This window comes from Equus asinus, chromosome 12 (assembly GCF_041296235.1).
Source record: "Equus asinus isolate D_3611 breed Donkey chromosome 12, EquAss-T2T_v2, whole genome shotgun sequence".
NCBI lineage: Eukaryota > Metazoa > Chordata > Mammalia > Perissodactyla > Equidae > Equus > Equus asinus.
In genome coordinates this window covers 2,394,819-2,407,004 of record NC_091801.1, presented here as the reverse complement: position 1 = coordinate 2,407,004, position 12,186 = coordinate 2,394,819, and the positions used below count along the sequence as shown (strand labels likewise).

Below are 12,186 nucleotides of genomic sequence, written 5' to 3'. Positions count from 1 at the left end.
TAACTACAACAGGGAATAGCCCCAGAAAAACTATCAGACATAAGGGGAAAAAAACCTGGCTCTTAAAGGGCCCATGCACAAATTCACCTGTTTCAAAAGCAACCTAAATTCACCAGAAAGAAAGATGCACAGCCTTTGGTGAAAAGAGACTCACCTGGTAGGTTCTGGGTGCATCTTGATGAGAGCTGAGAACACCCCAGGGACAGAGGCATTGGCAGCAGCCATTACTATGACCTGGTACAGGTGTGCTGACACAGACACTGGAAGATGCGATTGGAGTTCTTCCCCTGGCCTGTTAACCCAGGGTCTGCCCCCACCACCAGACCACTGATTTAATCCAGCTCAGCCAGAGCAGACAGCCCACCCTAGGGACTGGCCCCACCCAACAGCAAGCGCTTGGGCAACCTGTGGGCCAGCACAGACAGGATACCTGGTACCTCTGCAGCCAGGTGAGTGGGTCCGCATCTGTGGGGCAGGGCATGAGCAAGGGGCAGGCCTGTGTTGGTGGAGTGTGTGGGGTCTCTGCAGTTGGGCGACTGGGTCCACTTCAGTGGGTTGGGCGTGCACATGGGGCAGGACTGTGTTGATGGGGTGTGTGGCCCTGCAGATGGTGGGGCTTCTCAGCTGCAGCAGACTTGTGCTTCTCAAACAGCCACTTAGGGATCAGCCCCACCTTCCAAAACCTGAAACAACTGGGTGTTCCCATGCCTGGGGCTGGCCCCACTCAGCTGCAATCTTGAAAGAGCTGACAACAGCCTTGCAGGCCAGAGGGCTTCAGCAATAGTAAGCCCCTGAGCCTAGCAACCAGCCATGCTGGGGGCCTACTCACTTAACAGAAAAATCACAATAGGAATGTGCTATTAGACCTTGCAGCCAACTGTGCTGGGGCTCCCCACACCCAATACAGTGACTGAAGGGTCCACAGCAGCCACATACAGCTGAGCATTACAACCAGCTGGCCAGGGGACAGCCTAGCCTCTCCAAGAACCTACAGCAAGAGCAACCCTACAAGAGAAGGACACATGTAGCCCACACAGGGTTCGCTCCTGGAACGTTTGGACTGGTGATGAGAGGGAAGCACACTGCTGGGCCTCATAAGGCATCTCTTACCTAAGACCACCTCTCCAAGATGGGGAGATGTAGCTGACCCATGTAACACATAGATATAAGCAAAGAGAAAGAGGCAAAAAGAGAGACAAAGGAAAACACTCCACGTAAAGGAACAGGACAAAACTCCAGAAAAAGAACTAAACGAAAGAGAGATAAACAATCTACCTGATAAAGAGTACCAACTAATAGCCATAAGGATGCTCAGTGATCTTGGAAGAAGAGTGGATGAACCCAGCAAGAAGTTCAACAAAGAACTGGAAAACATAGGGGCTGGCCCCGTGGCCGAGCGGTTAAGTTCGCGCGCTCCGCTGCAGGCGGCCCAGTGTTTCGTTGGTTCGAATCCTGGGCACGGACATGGCACTGCTCGTCAGACCACGCTGAGGCAGCGTCCCACATGCCACAACTAGAAGGACCCACAACAAAGAATATACAACTATGTACCGGGGGGCTTTGGGGAGAAAAAGGAAAAAATAAAATCTTTAAAAAAAAAAAAAAAAAGAATTGGAAAACATAAAAAAAAAATCAGAAATGAAGAATACAATACTGGAAATGAAAAATTCACTACAGGGACCCAATAGCAGAGCAGAAGATACAGGAGAATAGATCAGCGAGCTGGATGAAAAGACTAGAGGAAATCACCCAGGCTGGGAGGATAAAAGAAAAAAGAATTAAAAAGAAAGAGGACAGTCTAAGGAACCTCTGGGACAACATCAAGAGTACTAACATTCTGATTATACATAGCCCAGAAGGAGAAGAGAAAGCAAGAAAGGGGCAGAGAACTTATTTGAAGAAATAATAGCTGAAAACTACCCCAAACTGGGAAAGGAAACAGATACACAGGTCCAAGAAGCACAGAGTCCCAAACAAGATAAACTCAAAGAGGCCCACACCAAGACACTTTATAATCAAAATGTCAAGAATTAAAGATAAAGAGAGAATCCTAAAAGCTGCAAGAGAAACACAACAAGTTACATACAAGAGACCCCATAAGGCTATCAGTTGACTTCTCAGAAGAACCTTAAAGGCTAGAAGGGAGTGGCACGATATAGTTAAAGTGCTGAAAGGAAAACACCTACAGCCAAGAATACTCTACTCGGTAAGGTTATCATTCAGAATGGAAGGAGAGATATAGTTTCCCAGACAAGTGAAAACTAAAGGAGTTTATCACCAAGAAACCAGGCTTACAATAAATGCTAATGGGACTTATTTAAGTGGAAAAGAGAAGACCACAAATAGGAATAATTATCACACACGAAAAATAAAATCACTGGTAAAGTCAAATATACAATAAACGTAGCAGATCAACCACCTATGAAGCTAATATGAAGGTCAAAAGACAAAAGTACTAAAATTATCTACTTCCATGATAAGAGGGTAACAGATACACACACACACACACACAAAAGTTAGATAGCAAAAACATAAAAGGTGGGAGGAAGGCAGTAAAAGAGTAGAGCTTTTAGAAAGAGGTCAAACTAAAGAGATCATCAACTTAATATAGATTGTTATATATGTAGGTTATTATATATGAACCTCATGGTAATCACAAACCAGAAACCTGTAATAAATACACAAACCAGAAACCTGTAATAAATACACAGAAAACTAAGAGAAAGGAACCCAAACATAATACTAAAGATAGCCATCAAACCACAAGGGAGGAGAGCAAGAGAAGAACTACTAAAACATCCAGAAGAAAAGTAAAAAAACAGCAATAAGTACATTCTTATCAATAGCTACTTTAAATGTCAATGGAATAAATGCTCAAATAAAAAAGCATAGTGTAGACGATTGGATAAAAAAATAAGACTCATATATATGATGCATACACGAGACACACTTCAGACATAAAAACACAAACCGAAAGTGAAGGGATGGAAAGATAATCCATGCAAACAGCAAAGAAAAGAGTGGGGGTAGCAATACTTATATCAAACAAAACAGACTTTAAAACAAAAACTGTAACAAGAGACAAGAAAGGGAACAATCCAACAAGAGGATGTAACACTTGTAAATATCTATGAACCCAACATAGGAACACACAAATACATAGAGCAATTATTAACAGACAATAAAAGGAGAAATAGAAAGTAACACATTAATAGGGGACTTTAACACTCCACTTACACCAATGGATAGATCATCCAAACAGAAGATCAATGAAGAAACATTGGTCTTAAATGACACATTAGACCAGATGGACTTAGTAGATATATACAGAACATTCCATCCACAAACTGCAGAATACAGACTCTTTTCAAATGCACATGGAACATTCTCCAGGATTGATCACATATTAGGCCACAAACAAGTCTCCATAAATTTAAGAAGATCGAAATAATACCAAGCATCTTTTCTGATCACAATGGTGTAAAACTAGAAGTCAACTACAGGACGAAAATCAGAAAGGCCAAAAATATGTGGAGATTAAACAAAATGCTACTCAACAATATTTGGGTCAACAAATCAAAGGCGAAATCAAAAAACACCTGGAGACAAATGAAAATAGAACATGCCAAAATATATAGGATACAGCAAAAGTGTCTCTAGGAAGGAAGTTTATAGTTTTTCAGGCCTACCTCAACAAACAAGAAAAATCTCAAATAAACAATCTAACAGAGCACCTAAAGGAATTGGAAAAAGAAGAATAAACAAAGCCCAAAATCAGTAAAAGGAAGGAGATAATAAATCAGAGCAGAAATAAATGAAATAGAGACTAAAAAAACCATAGAAAAAACTCAATGAAACCAAAAGCTGGTTCTTTGAAAAGATAAACAAAATTGACAAATCCTAAGCTAGACTCAGCAAGAAAAAAAGAGAAAAGGCTCGAATAAATAAAATCAGAAATGAAAGAGGAGAAACTACAATGGACATCTCAGAAAGACAAGAGTATCAGAGAATACTATGACAAGCTCTACACCAACAAACTGGATCATCTTGAAGAAAGTGATAAATTCTTAGAATCATACAACATTCCAAAACTGAATCAAGAGGAAACAGACAATTTGAATAGACCAATCACCAGTAAGGAGATCAAAACAGCAATCAAAAACCTCCCAAAAAATAAAAGAGCAGGACCAGACAGCTTCTCTGGTGAATTTTACCAAACTTTCAAAGAAGACTTAACATCTATGCTTCTCAAACTCTTCTGAAAAACTGGAGAGGAGAGGAAGCTTCCTAACTCATTCTACGAGCCAACATCACCCTGATACCAAAACCAGACAAGGACAACACAAAAAAAGAAAATTACAGGCCAATATCACTAATGAAGATCGATGCAAAAATCCTCAACAAAAAACTAGCAAATCGAATACAACAGTACCTTAAAAAGATCATACAGTATGATCAAGTGGGATTTATTCCAGGGACACAGGGATGGTTCAACATCCACAAATCAATCAATGTGATACAGCACATTAACAAAATGAAGAACAGAAATCACGTGATCATCTCAATAGATGCAGAGAAAGCATTTGACAAGATACAGCATCCATTTATGATAAAAAACTAAATAAAATGGGTATAAAAGGAAAGCACCTCAACATAATAAAGGCCATATATGAGAGATCCACAGCAAATATCATTCTCAATGGTGAAAAACTGAAAGCTATCCCTCTAAGAACAGGAACCAGAAAAGGATGCCCACTTTCACCACTTACTTAACATACTATTGGAAGTCCTACCCAGAGCAATCACACAAGAAAAAGAAATAAAAGGGATCCAAACTGGAAAGGAAGAAGTGAAGCTGTCACTATTTGCAGATGACATGATTTTATATATAGAAAACCCTAAAGAATCCACCAAAAGACTTTTAGAAATAATGAATGAATAAGGTAAAGTTGCAGGATACAAAATCACCACACAAAAATCAGCTGCGTTTCTAACACTAACAACAAAATAGCAGAAAGAGAAATTAAGAATACAATCCCATTTACAATTCCAACAAAAAGAATAAAATACCTAGGAATAAATCCCACCAAAGAGGTGAAAGACCTGTACACCGAAAACTATAAAACACTGTGAAGACACAAAGAAATGGAAAGATAGTCTGTGCTCCTGGATTGGAAGAATTAACGTAGCTAAAATGGCCATACTTCCTAAAGCAATTACAGATTCAATGCAATCCCTATCAAAGTTCCAATGACATTTTTCACAGAAATAGAACAAAGAATTCTAAAATTTATATGGAACAACAAAAGACCCGGAATAGCCAAAGGAATCTGGAGACAAAAGAACAAAGCTGGAGGTATCACAGTCCTTGATTTCAAAATATACTACAAAGCTACAGTAACCAAAATAGCATGGTACTGGCACAAAAACAGACACATAGATCAATGCAACAGAATTGAGAGCCCAGAAATAAACCCACACATCTATAGACAGCTCATATTTGACAAGGAAGCCAAGACCATAAAATGGAGAAAGGGAAATCTCTTCAATAAATGGTGCTGGGAAAACTGGACAGCCACAGGCAAAAGAATGAAAGTACACCATTATCTTACACCACACACAAAAATTAACTCAAAGTGGATCAAAGACTTGAATGTCAGACCTGAAACCATAAAACTTCTAAAAAGAAAACATAGGCAGTATGCTCTTCGACATCAGCCTTAGCAACATATTTTCAACTTTCATGTCTGACCAGGCAAAGGAAACAATAGAAAAAAGAAACAAATGGGACTACATCACACTAAAAAGCTTCTGTACAGCAAAGGAAACCATCAACAAAACGAAAAGACAACCTAACAATTGGGAGAAGATATTTGCAAATCATGTATCTGGTAAGGGGTTAATATTCAAAATATATAAAAAACTCATACACCTCAACAACAAAACTAACCACCCAATTAAAAAATGGGCAAAAGATTTGAACAGAGATTTCTCCAAAGAAGATATACAGATGGCCAACAGGCACATGAAAAGATGTTCAACATCCTAATTATCAGGGAAATGCAAATCAAAACTACAATGAGATATCACCTCACTCCGGTCAGAATGACCATAATTAACAAGATAGGAAATAACAAATGTTGGAGAGGTTGTGGAGAGAAGGGAACACTTGTACACTACTGGTGGGAGTGCAACCTGGTGTAGCCGCTATGGAAAACAGTATGGAGTTTCCCCATAAAATTAAGAACAGATCTACCATATGATCCAGCTGTTCCACTGGGGGTATTTATCCAAAGAACTTGAAAACACAAACGCATAAAGACACATGTACCCCTATGTTCACTGCAGCACTATTCACAATAGCCAAGACTTGGAAGCAACCTAGGTGCCCATCAAGGGACAAATGGATAAAGAAGATTTGGTATAAATATACCATGGGAGACTTTACAGCCATAAGAAATGATGAAATCTGGCCATTTGTGACAACATGGATAGATCGTGAGGGTATTATTGTAAGTGAAATAAGTCAGGGGGAGAAAGTCAAATACTGTATGATCTCACTCATAAGTAGAAGATAAAAAGGACAAATACATACCAACAGAGATTGGACTGGTGGTTACCAGAGGGGAAGACGGGAGGGAGGAGGGTGAAAGGGGTGAGTAGGCACATGAGTGTGCTGACAGATTGTAATTAGTCTGTGGATGGTGAACATGATGTGATCTACACAGGAATCGAAATATAATGACATACACCTGAAATTTATATAATACTATAAACCAATGTGATCGCAATAAAAGTAATTTTTAAAAATATATTGATCTGGCATATTTGAATGTGTACATGGTATGTGTAAGTACAAAAGTGACATTTAACTCTATTCACTTATTTTTCTCTCAGTCCCTGAGAAGACTGATAAAGAGATTACTGTCCAATCTAGGAATTCTACATCTCATCACTCATGTAATTAAAGGAAAATTTAGAAATGTATTAAATTAAATCTTTCTGTGTGTATTATTCTTCTATAACTTCTTAAATCACTTATCTCCAATTTCTTTAGTAATCAGTATAATATCATAAGCTATAGTATTCAGGCTTCAAATATATATATATTTTTTCTTGATTCTAAACAAATTTCTAAAATCATACAGTGTGCAATTTATAAGAAAAAATGCACTTACTCTGATACTAGACTCACACAGGAACTAGGGTGGCAGCGTGTAGACCACTCACATGTCTGCAAACCAGTTGTGTGTTTACTTGTTTAATGTTCTGCACTTTTGCTGAAAATATTTACAAGTAGGCTATGTTACTGACATTAAAAGATGATAGTCTATAAAATGGGCTAAACTTCCAAAGTAAATTACCTTTCAACTTACGTAATGAATAAATATCTCAACTTAGGTAATACAGAGGAAGAAAACCGAGATATTAATACACCTACAGTGAAATCTAAATTTAGCCTAAAATGAATATGCTCATGATCATAACAATGCCTAGAATTTGTTTTAAAAAGCCAATGAAGTGACTTACTGCATATATATAAAGTTTGGCTTTCTAGTTTTTCTTGCTAAGTGCATTCTTAGCCACGTGAGAAGTATGTGGACAAAAATGAAATACTGTACTCCTCCCAGCAAGCAGAGTAGCTGTATTTCTGAAGTTTCTCCACACAGATCTTATAAAGTAGAAAATGAATATCTAGAGTTTCTGGTTACTCTTAAGATTTTCCTAGATACTAGGAGACTCTAAAAAGCAGCAACATTATCCAAACTCACGGCAAACTTTCCACCCCAGTAATATGGCATCTCAGCAGCTCTGGAGAAGCGCCTCTAAGAAAGCCCTGACATGGTACAAAGGAGTGTGCGTGCAGGAGCACCAACCTCAGCTCTGCAGCTTCATCAGGAAACAGGAACCGACGGAAGGACAGAGAAGAGACAAGCGAAGGGATTGTATGAAGAACCTTTATTTAAGTTGAGCCCCTTGAAATTATCTTCTCAGCATTTTACAAGTGAACTTTCACAAACACACACGAGTACTGTGAATGTATTAGCATATCTTGAGGGGCTTTAAATTTTGTCTATTTTAAGGAAATAACGAAAAACTTTCTACTGGAGTGTTTCAATTACTGCTGACAAGTGGGTATTTGGTATTATCTTGTGGTAACTACAGACATTACCATTTAAAAAATGAGTCCCACAATCTCACCCAACTGGAATGTCAAAAATATTTATGGATGCCCTTAAATTAATTTCTAAAAAATTCTCACTTCAGAATATTATTTAATCCCAGTAAATGGAGGAGGAAAAATTTTTTAATTGACTTTAATGAGCATGAAGCAGATCTAAAGAGAATTAAGACCTAAAGAGAAGAAGTTTTGATGAATGGAATTATTTGAAGACCAATTCCTAAAAAATATGAAAAGGACCACAGCATAGCAAATAAAAGAGATATATTGACAAAGTAAAACTTGCAAGGACCAATGAAGCTATATTTTTATAGGAAAATAGATTATTATCCAAGTTAAAAAAAAATTCTGGGGCCAGGCCAATGGCACAGTGGTTAAGTTAACGTGCTCTGCTTCCGCAGCCCAGAGTTTGCAGGTTCAGATTCTGAGCATGGACCTACAGACCATTCAAGCCACACTGTGGTGGCATCCCACATACAAAAAAAGAGAGGAAGATTGGCACAGATGTTAGGACAGTGACAATCTTCCTCAGGCAAAAAGAGGAACACTGGCAACAGACGTTAGCTCAGGGCTAATCTTCCTCACCAAAGTAAAAAAAAAAAAAAAGAAAAATCTGGTTTCTATATTTTATCAATAATTCATGTTTTTTCAAGGGCTATAGCCTAGTCTTACAAATTATATAAACATACCAATCAACTAATTATAAAATGAGGTTTTAAGAAAACAAAGCTACCAAGATAGACAAAATAAATATCCATATTCTGTTCTTTGCATTAACTTTTTGAGTACTCAAAATATGCTTGAAAATACCGAAAGGATTCTAAAATGTAAGGCAGTTTTCATTAAAATCTGTAATAAAAGCAATGACTTTAGTTTTCAGAATAAGTTATACCTTGGAATACTAAAATGTTTTTTTCCCAAGGTCAAATCAAAGTTTTATTTGCTGTTAGGATTGGAACTAACATTTAGAGTACAGACTTTTATTTTTACATTGTAGAGGAAGTTATAATTTTTTTAATACCATATAAACGAACACAGGTATAAGCCAGCCAGAATGAAAGAATTAGCATGTACTGGATGAAAAGAATCAGAATTTCTATAACACAATGAACACATGTATCAAACATTCTTTTAGACCAAATGGCAACTACAAATATATATACGAGGCAAGTGCCAGTATATCAGACACAGCAAAAACATCTTTGATACACTTACTTAGGAATGGTAAAAAGTACATATCATCCAGTATCTGATGCTAAATAAAAAAGCTGGAAGGCTAAACAAACAGGGGATTCACTCCATCCCATTTCCTTTCTTTAACTTTTATGAATTCAAGTTTATTCAAAAGTTTGATATATAATCCCATAATTATCTTTTCTTCGATAACTTCAGAACGGTAGCTTTAAACAACTTTAAAGCTTGAGCTCCTTCTGAATTTCCCAAGGTTTTTCTGTACTCTTTTTCGAACGGGTCTCCTCTTCAGCGGTCAGCTTTATCTTTAAAAGGTCTGCAATACCATTCTCTCCTGGCATACAAGGAATGCTAAGGAATACTTCCTCATTTACTCCATTAGAGGCCCTTACTTATGGTGGAAACCGGACACACTCCCCTAAGATTCTTTGAAATGCTTTCCATTAAACCAGCTACAGATAGGCCAATGGCCCAGTTAGTATAACCTCTCATTTTAAACATCTCATAGCCACAGATAATCACTCCTTCGTGGACATTTTCCCACTGCTAAGGATCTTTATCAATTCCTATATCTGAGCTCAGATCCTGTAGAGGGACATGAGCAACGTCAAGTCCACTCCACACGGGTACACTTGAGTCTCCATACTCTCCAAGGATCCATTCATGACAGCTTTCAGAGTGGATACCAAGCTTCTGCCCAAAAAGAAATGGAAACGGGCAGTGTCCAGATTACAGCCACTTCCAATAACAATTTTTGGGAAATGCACTCAACTTTTAAGCTACATAAGTTAAGATATCCACTGGCTTGGAAACAACTATCAGTTTGCAGCAGGGACTATACTGGGTAATATTCAAAACCAATAATTTAAAGATGGACACATTTTGCTTGACCATATGAAGGCACGTTTCTCCTTTTCTTGGGATGCACCTGCTGTGATAGTCACTAGGTTGGAGTTTGCAGTGACAAGCTAACGTTTAGTGGAAACAACATTTGGCATTTTCACCAACGGGCTGCCATGATGAAGACCCACTGCCTGACCCTCCAGTTGGCCTTCATCAACATCCACAAAGGCAAGTTCATCACTCCAGTCTTTTGATAAGAAGCTGACAGCACAGGCCATGCCAACCGATCCTGTTCCCATAATGGAGATCTTAGTGTGATGAGCGGTCTCCTCTGAAGTGAAATTCTCAGTAAGTTCACACTGGATAGTTGCCATCTTAGGAAGGGGGGTGAAGGACCAGCTGTCGCTGAGTGGGATGCATGCTGCCTAGCAGGGACACAGAGCCATCCCCAGGCAAAGGAAATTCGCTACCGCAGTGCCTACTCTCCAGCTGCTCCACAGGACTCCTGCAGCCCAGTTCATGGCCACTCACTCAAGAGGTGGAAGAAAAGAATGGAGGAAAACCATGCCAAAGTTCCTTAAGGCGCAAAGCAAGGGAACAGTCAACCCCCACCACTGCAGCTGTGCAAGGCCATACCCAGCTCATGTGGGCCTCACAGGGCCCTAGTGCCTTAAAACAGTATTTTTAATTTACTGGCTATACAATAATTTTTTGTCATTAAGACACTTCTGAAAAGATCAACTATGATCATTAAGGATAAAAGTAATTTCAGCTTTGCCTTTAAACATGCCATAGTTTGTTGCTTAAGGAAGCACTAAATCTTTGCATTCATTTTTGTAATGAAATGATGCTAAAGCACATTGAAACTAAGTGTGATGATGTGAAAAGAAACAGATAAGAGTTCTAATCTCTGCTCTGACACTTTGACTTTGAAGAAGTTTAACTTTGTGAGCTTCCCTTATAACGGCACACACACACACAGAAAAATCTCTGAAGTGCAACCACAGGGCACATCTCTCAAGGATAAGCTCTTAAAAAATGAATATTATAATGTGATAATACGACATGTCCTAACTACTTTACAAGGTCAGAGTGAGAATTGAAGTTATGGTGAAAAGTCTACGGAGCTTTAAAAAGCTGAGTTGTTCTAAGTATTTGCCAAAATATGTCATCGAGCCAGTGACAAAATCAAGTCCTCTACTGTATCCTTCATGAAAATGACACATTAGAAAAGAAAGAAAAGGTAAAACCAAAATACAGCAACTCTCAATTATCTGCTTTTTTAAAGATAAGAACAGTCACAGATAAATGAAATCAATAAATAACCAGTAAAATAACTAGTAATTTTTAGCTAAGATCTTCAAATTCATCTACCAGAACTTTAATAAGAACATCTATTCAAAATCAAATCTCTGCTTCTTTCCCCAATCAGTCACCTTCTTGATGATTAAAAGTAGGGACTGTGAAAAACAAACAGGCTTAACCCATAAATTAATAAAAGTTTTTCTCTAATATACTGAAATTTTGGCTCCGTCTACATACACATTTGGTTTACCTAAATTTAATTTTTCAAAGATGGCAAGTCAGTATATGCTTACTTATCTATCATATGCCAAATAAGAAACGTGATGAAGTTTTTCTACTTTTCAAACAGTGATTTGATATTTAATACCAAACTGCACTCTGTTTGTGAATAAAATACTTCTATCTCAAAGAAATTGGGTCTTTCTTAACTGTATCAAGAACAGCGTAACACCCTGGCCTTAAGGAAACAATCACTGAATCATTATAGAGCAGGGGTTGGCAAACTTTTTCTATAAAGATGCAGAGAGTAACTGTTCTAGGCTTTGTGGGCCAGATATAGTCTCTGTGGTATAGTCTCTTCCCCCCACCCCACTATCCCTCAACCCTTTAAAGATGTAAAAAATATTCTTACCCAAGGGTCCTATAAAACTATAAAATATTAATAG

At 38.1% G+C, this 12,186-nt stretch overlaps 1 protein-coding gene and 1 pseudogene across 4 annotated transcripts in view; both read right to left on the bottom strand.

The window, feature by feature from the left end:
* Positions 1–12,186, bottom strand: part of RMDN1 (regulator of microtubule dynamics 1) — a 39,856-nt gene that overhangs the window by 22,292 nt on the left and 5,378 nt on the right. The gene's annotated exons all lie outside the window — the stretch shown is intronic.
* Positions 9,458–10,720, bottom strand: LOC106829846 (L-lactate dehydrogenase A-like 6B; annotated as a pseudogene).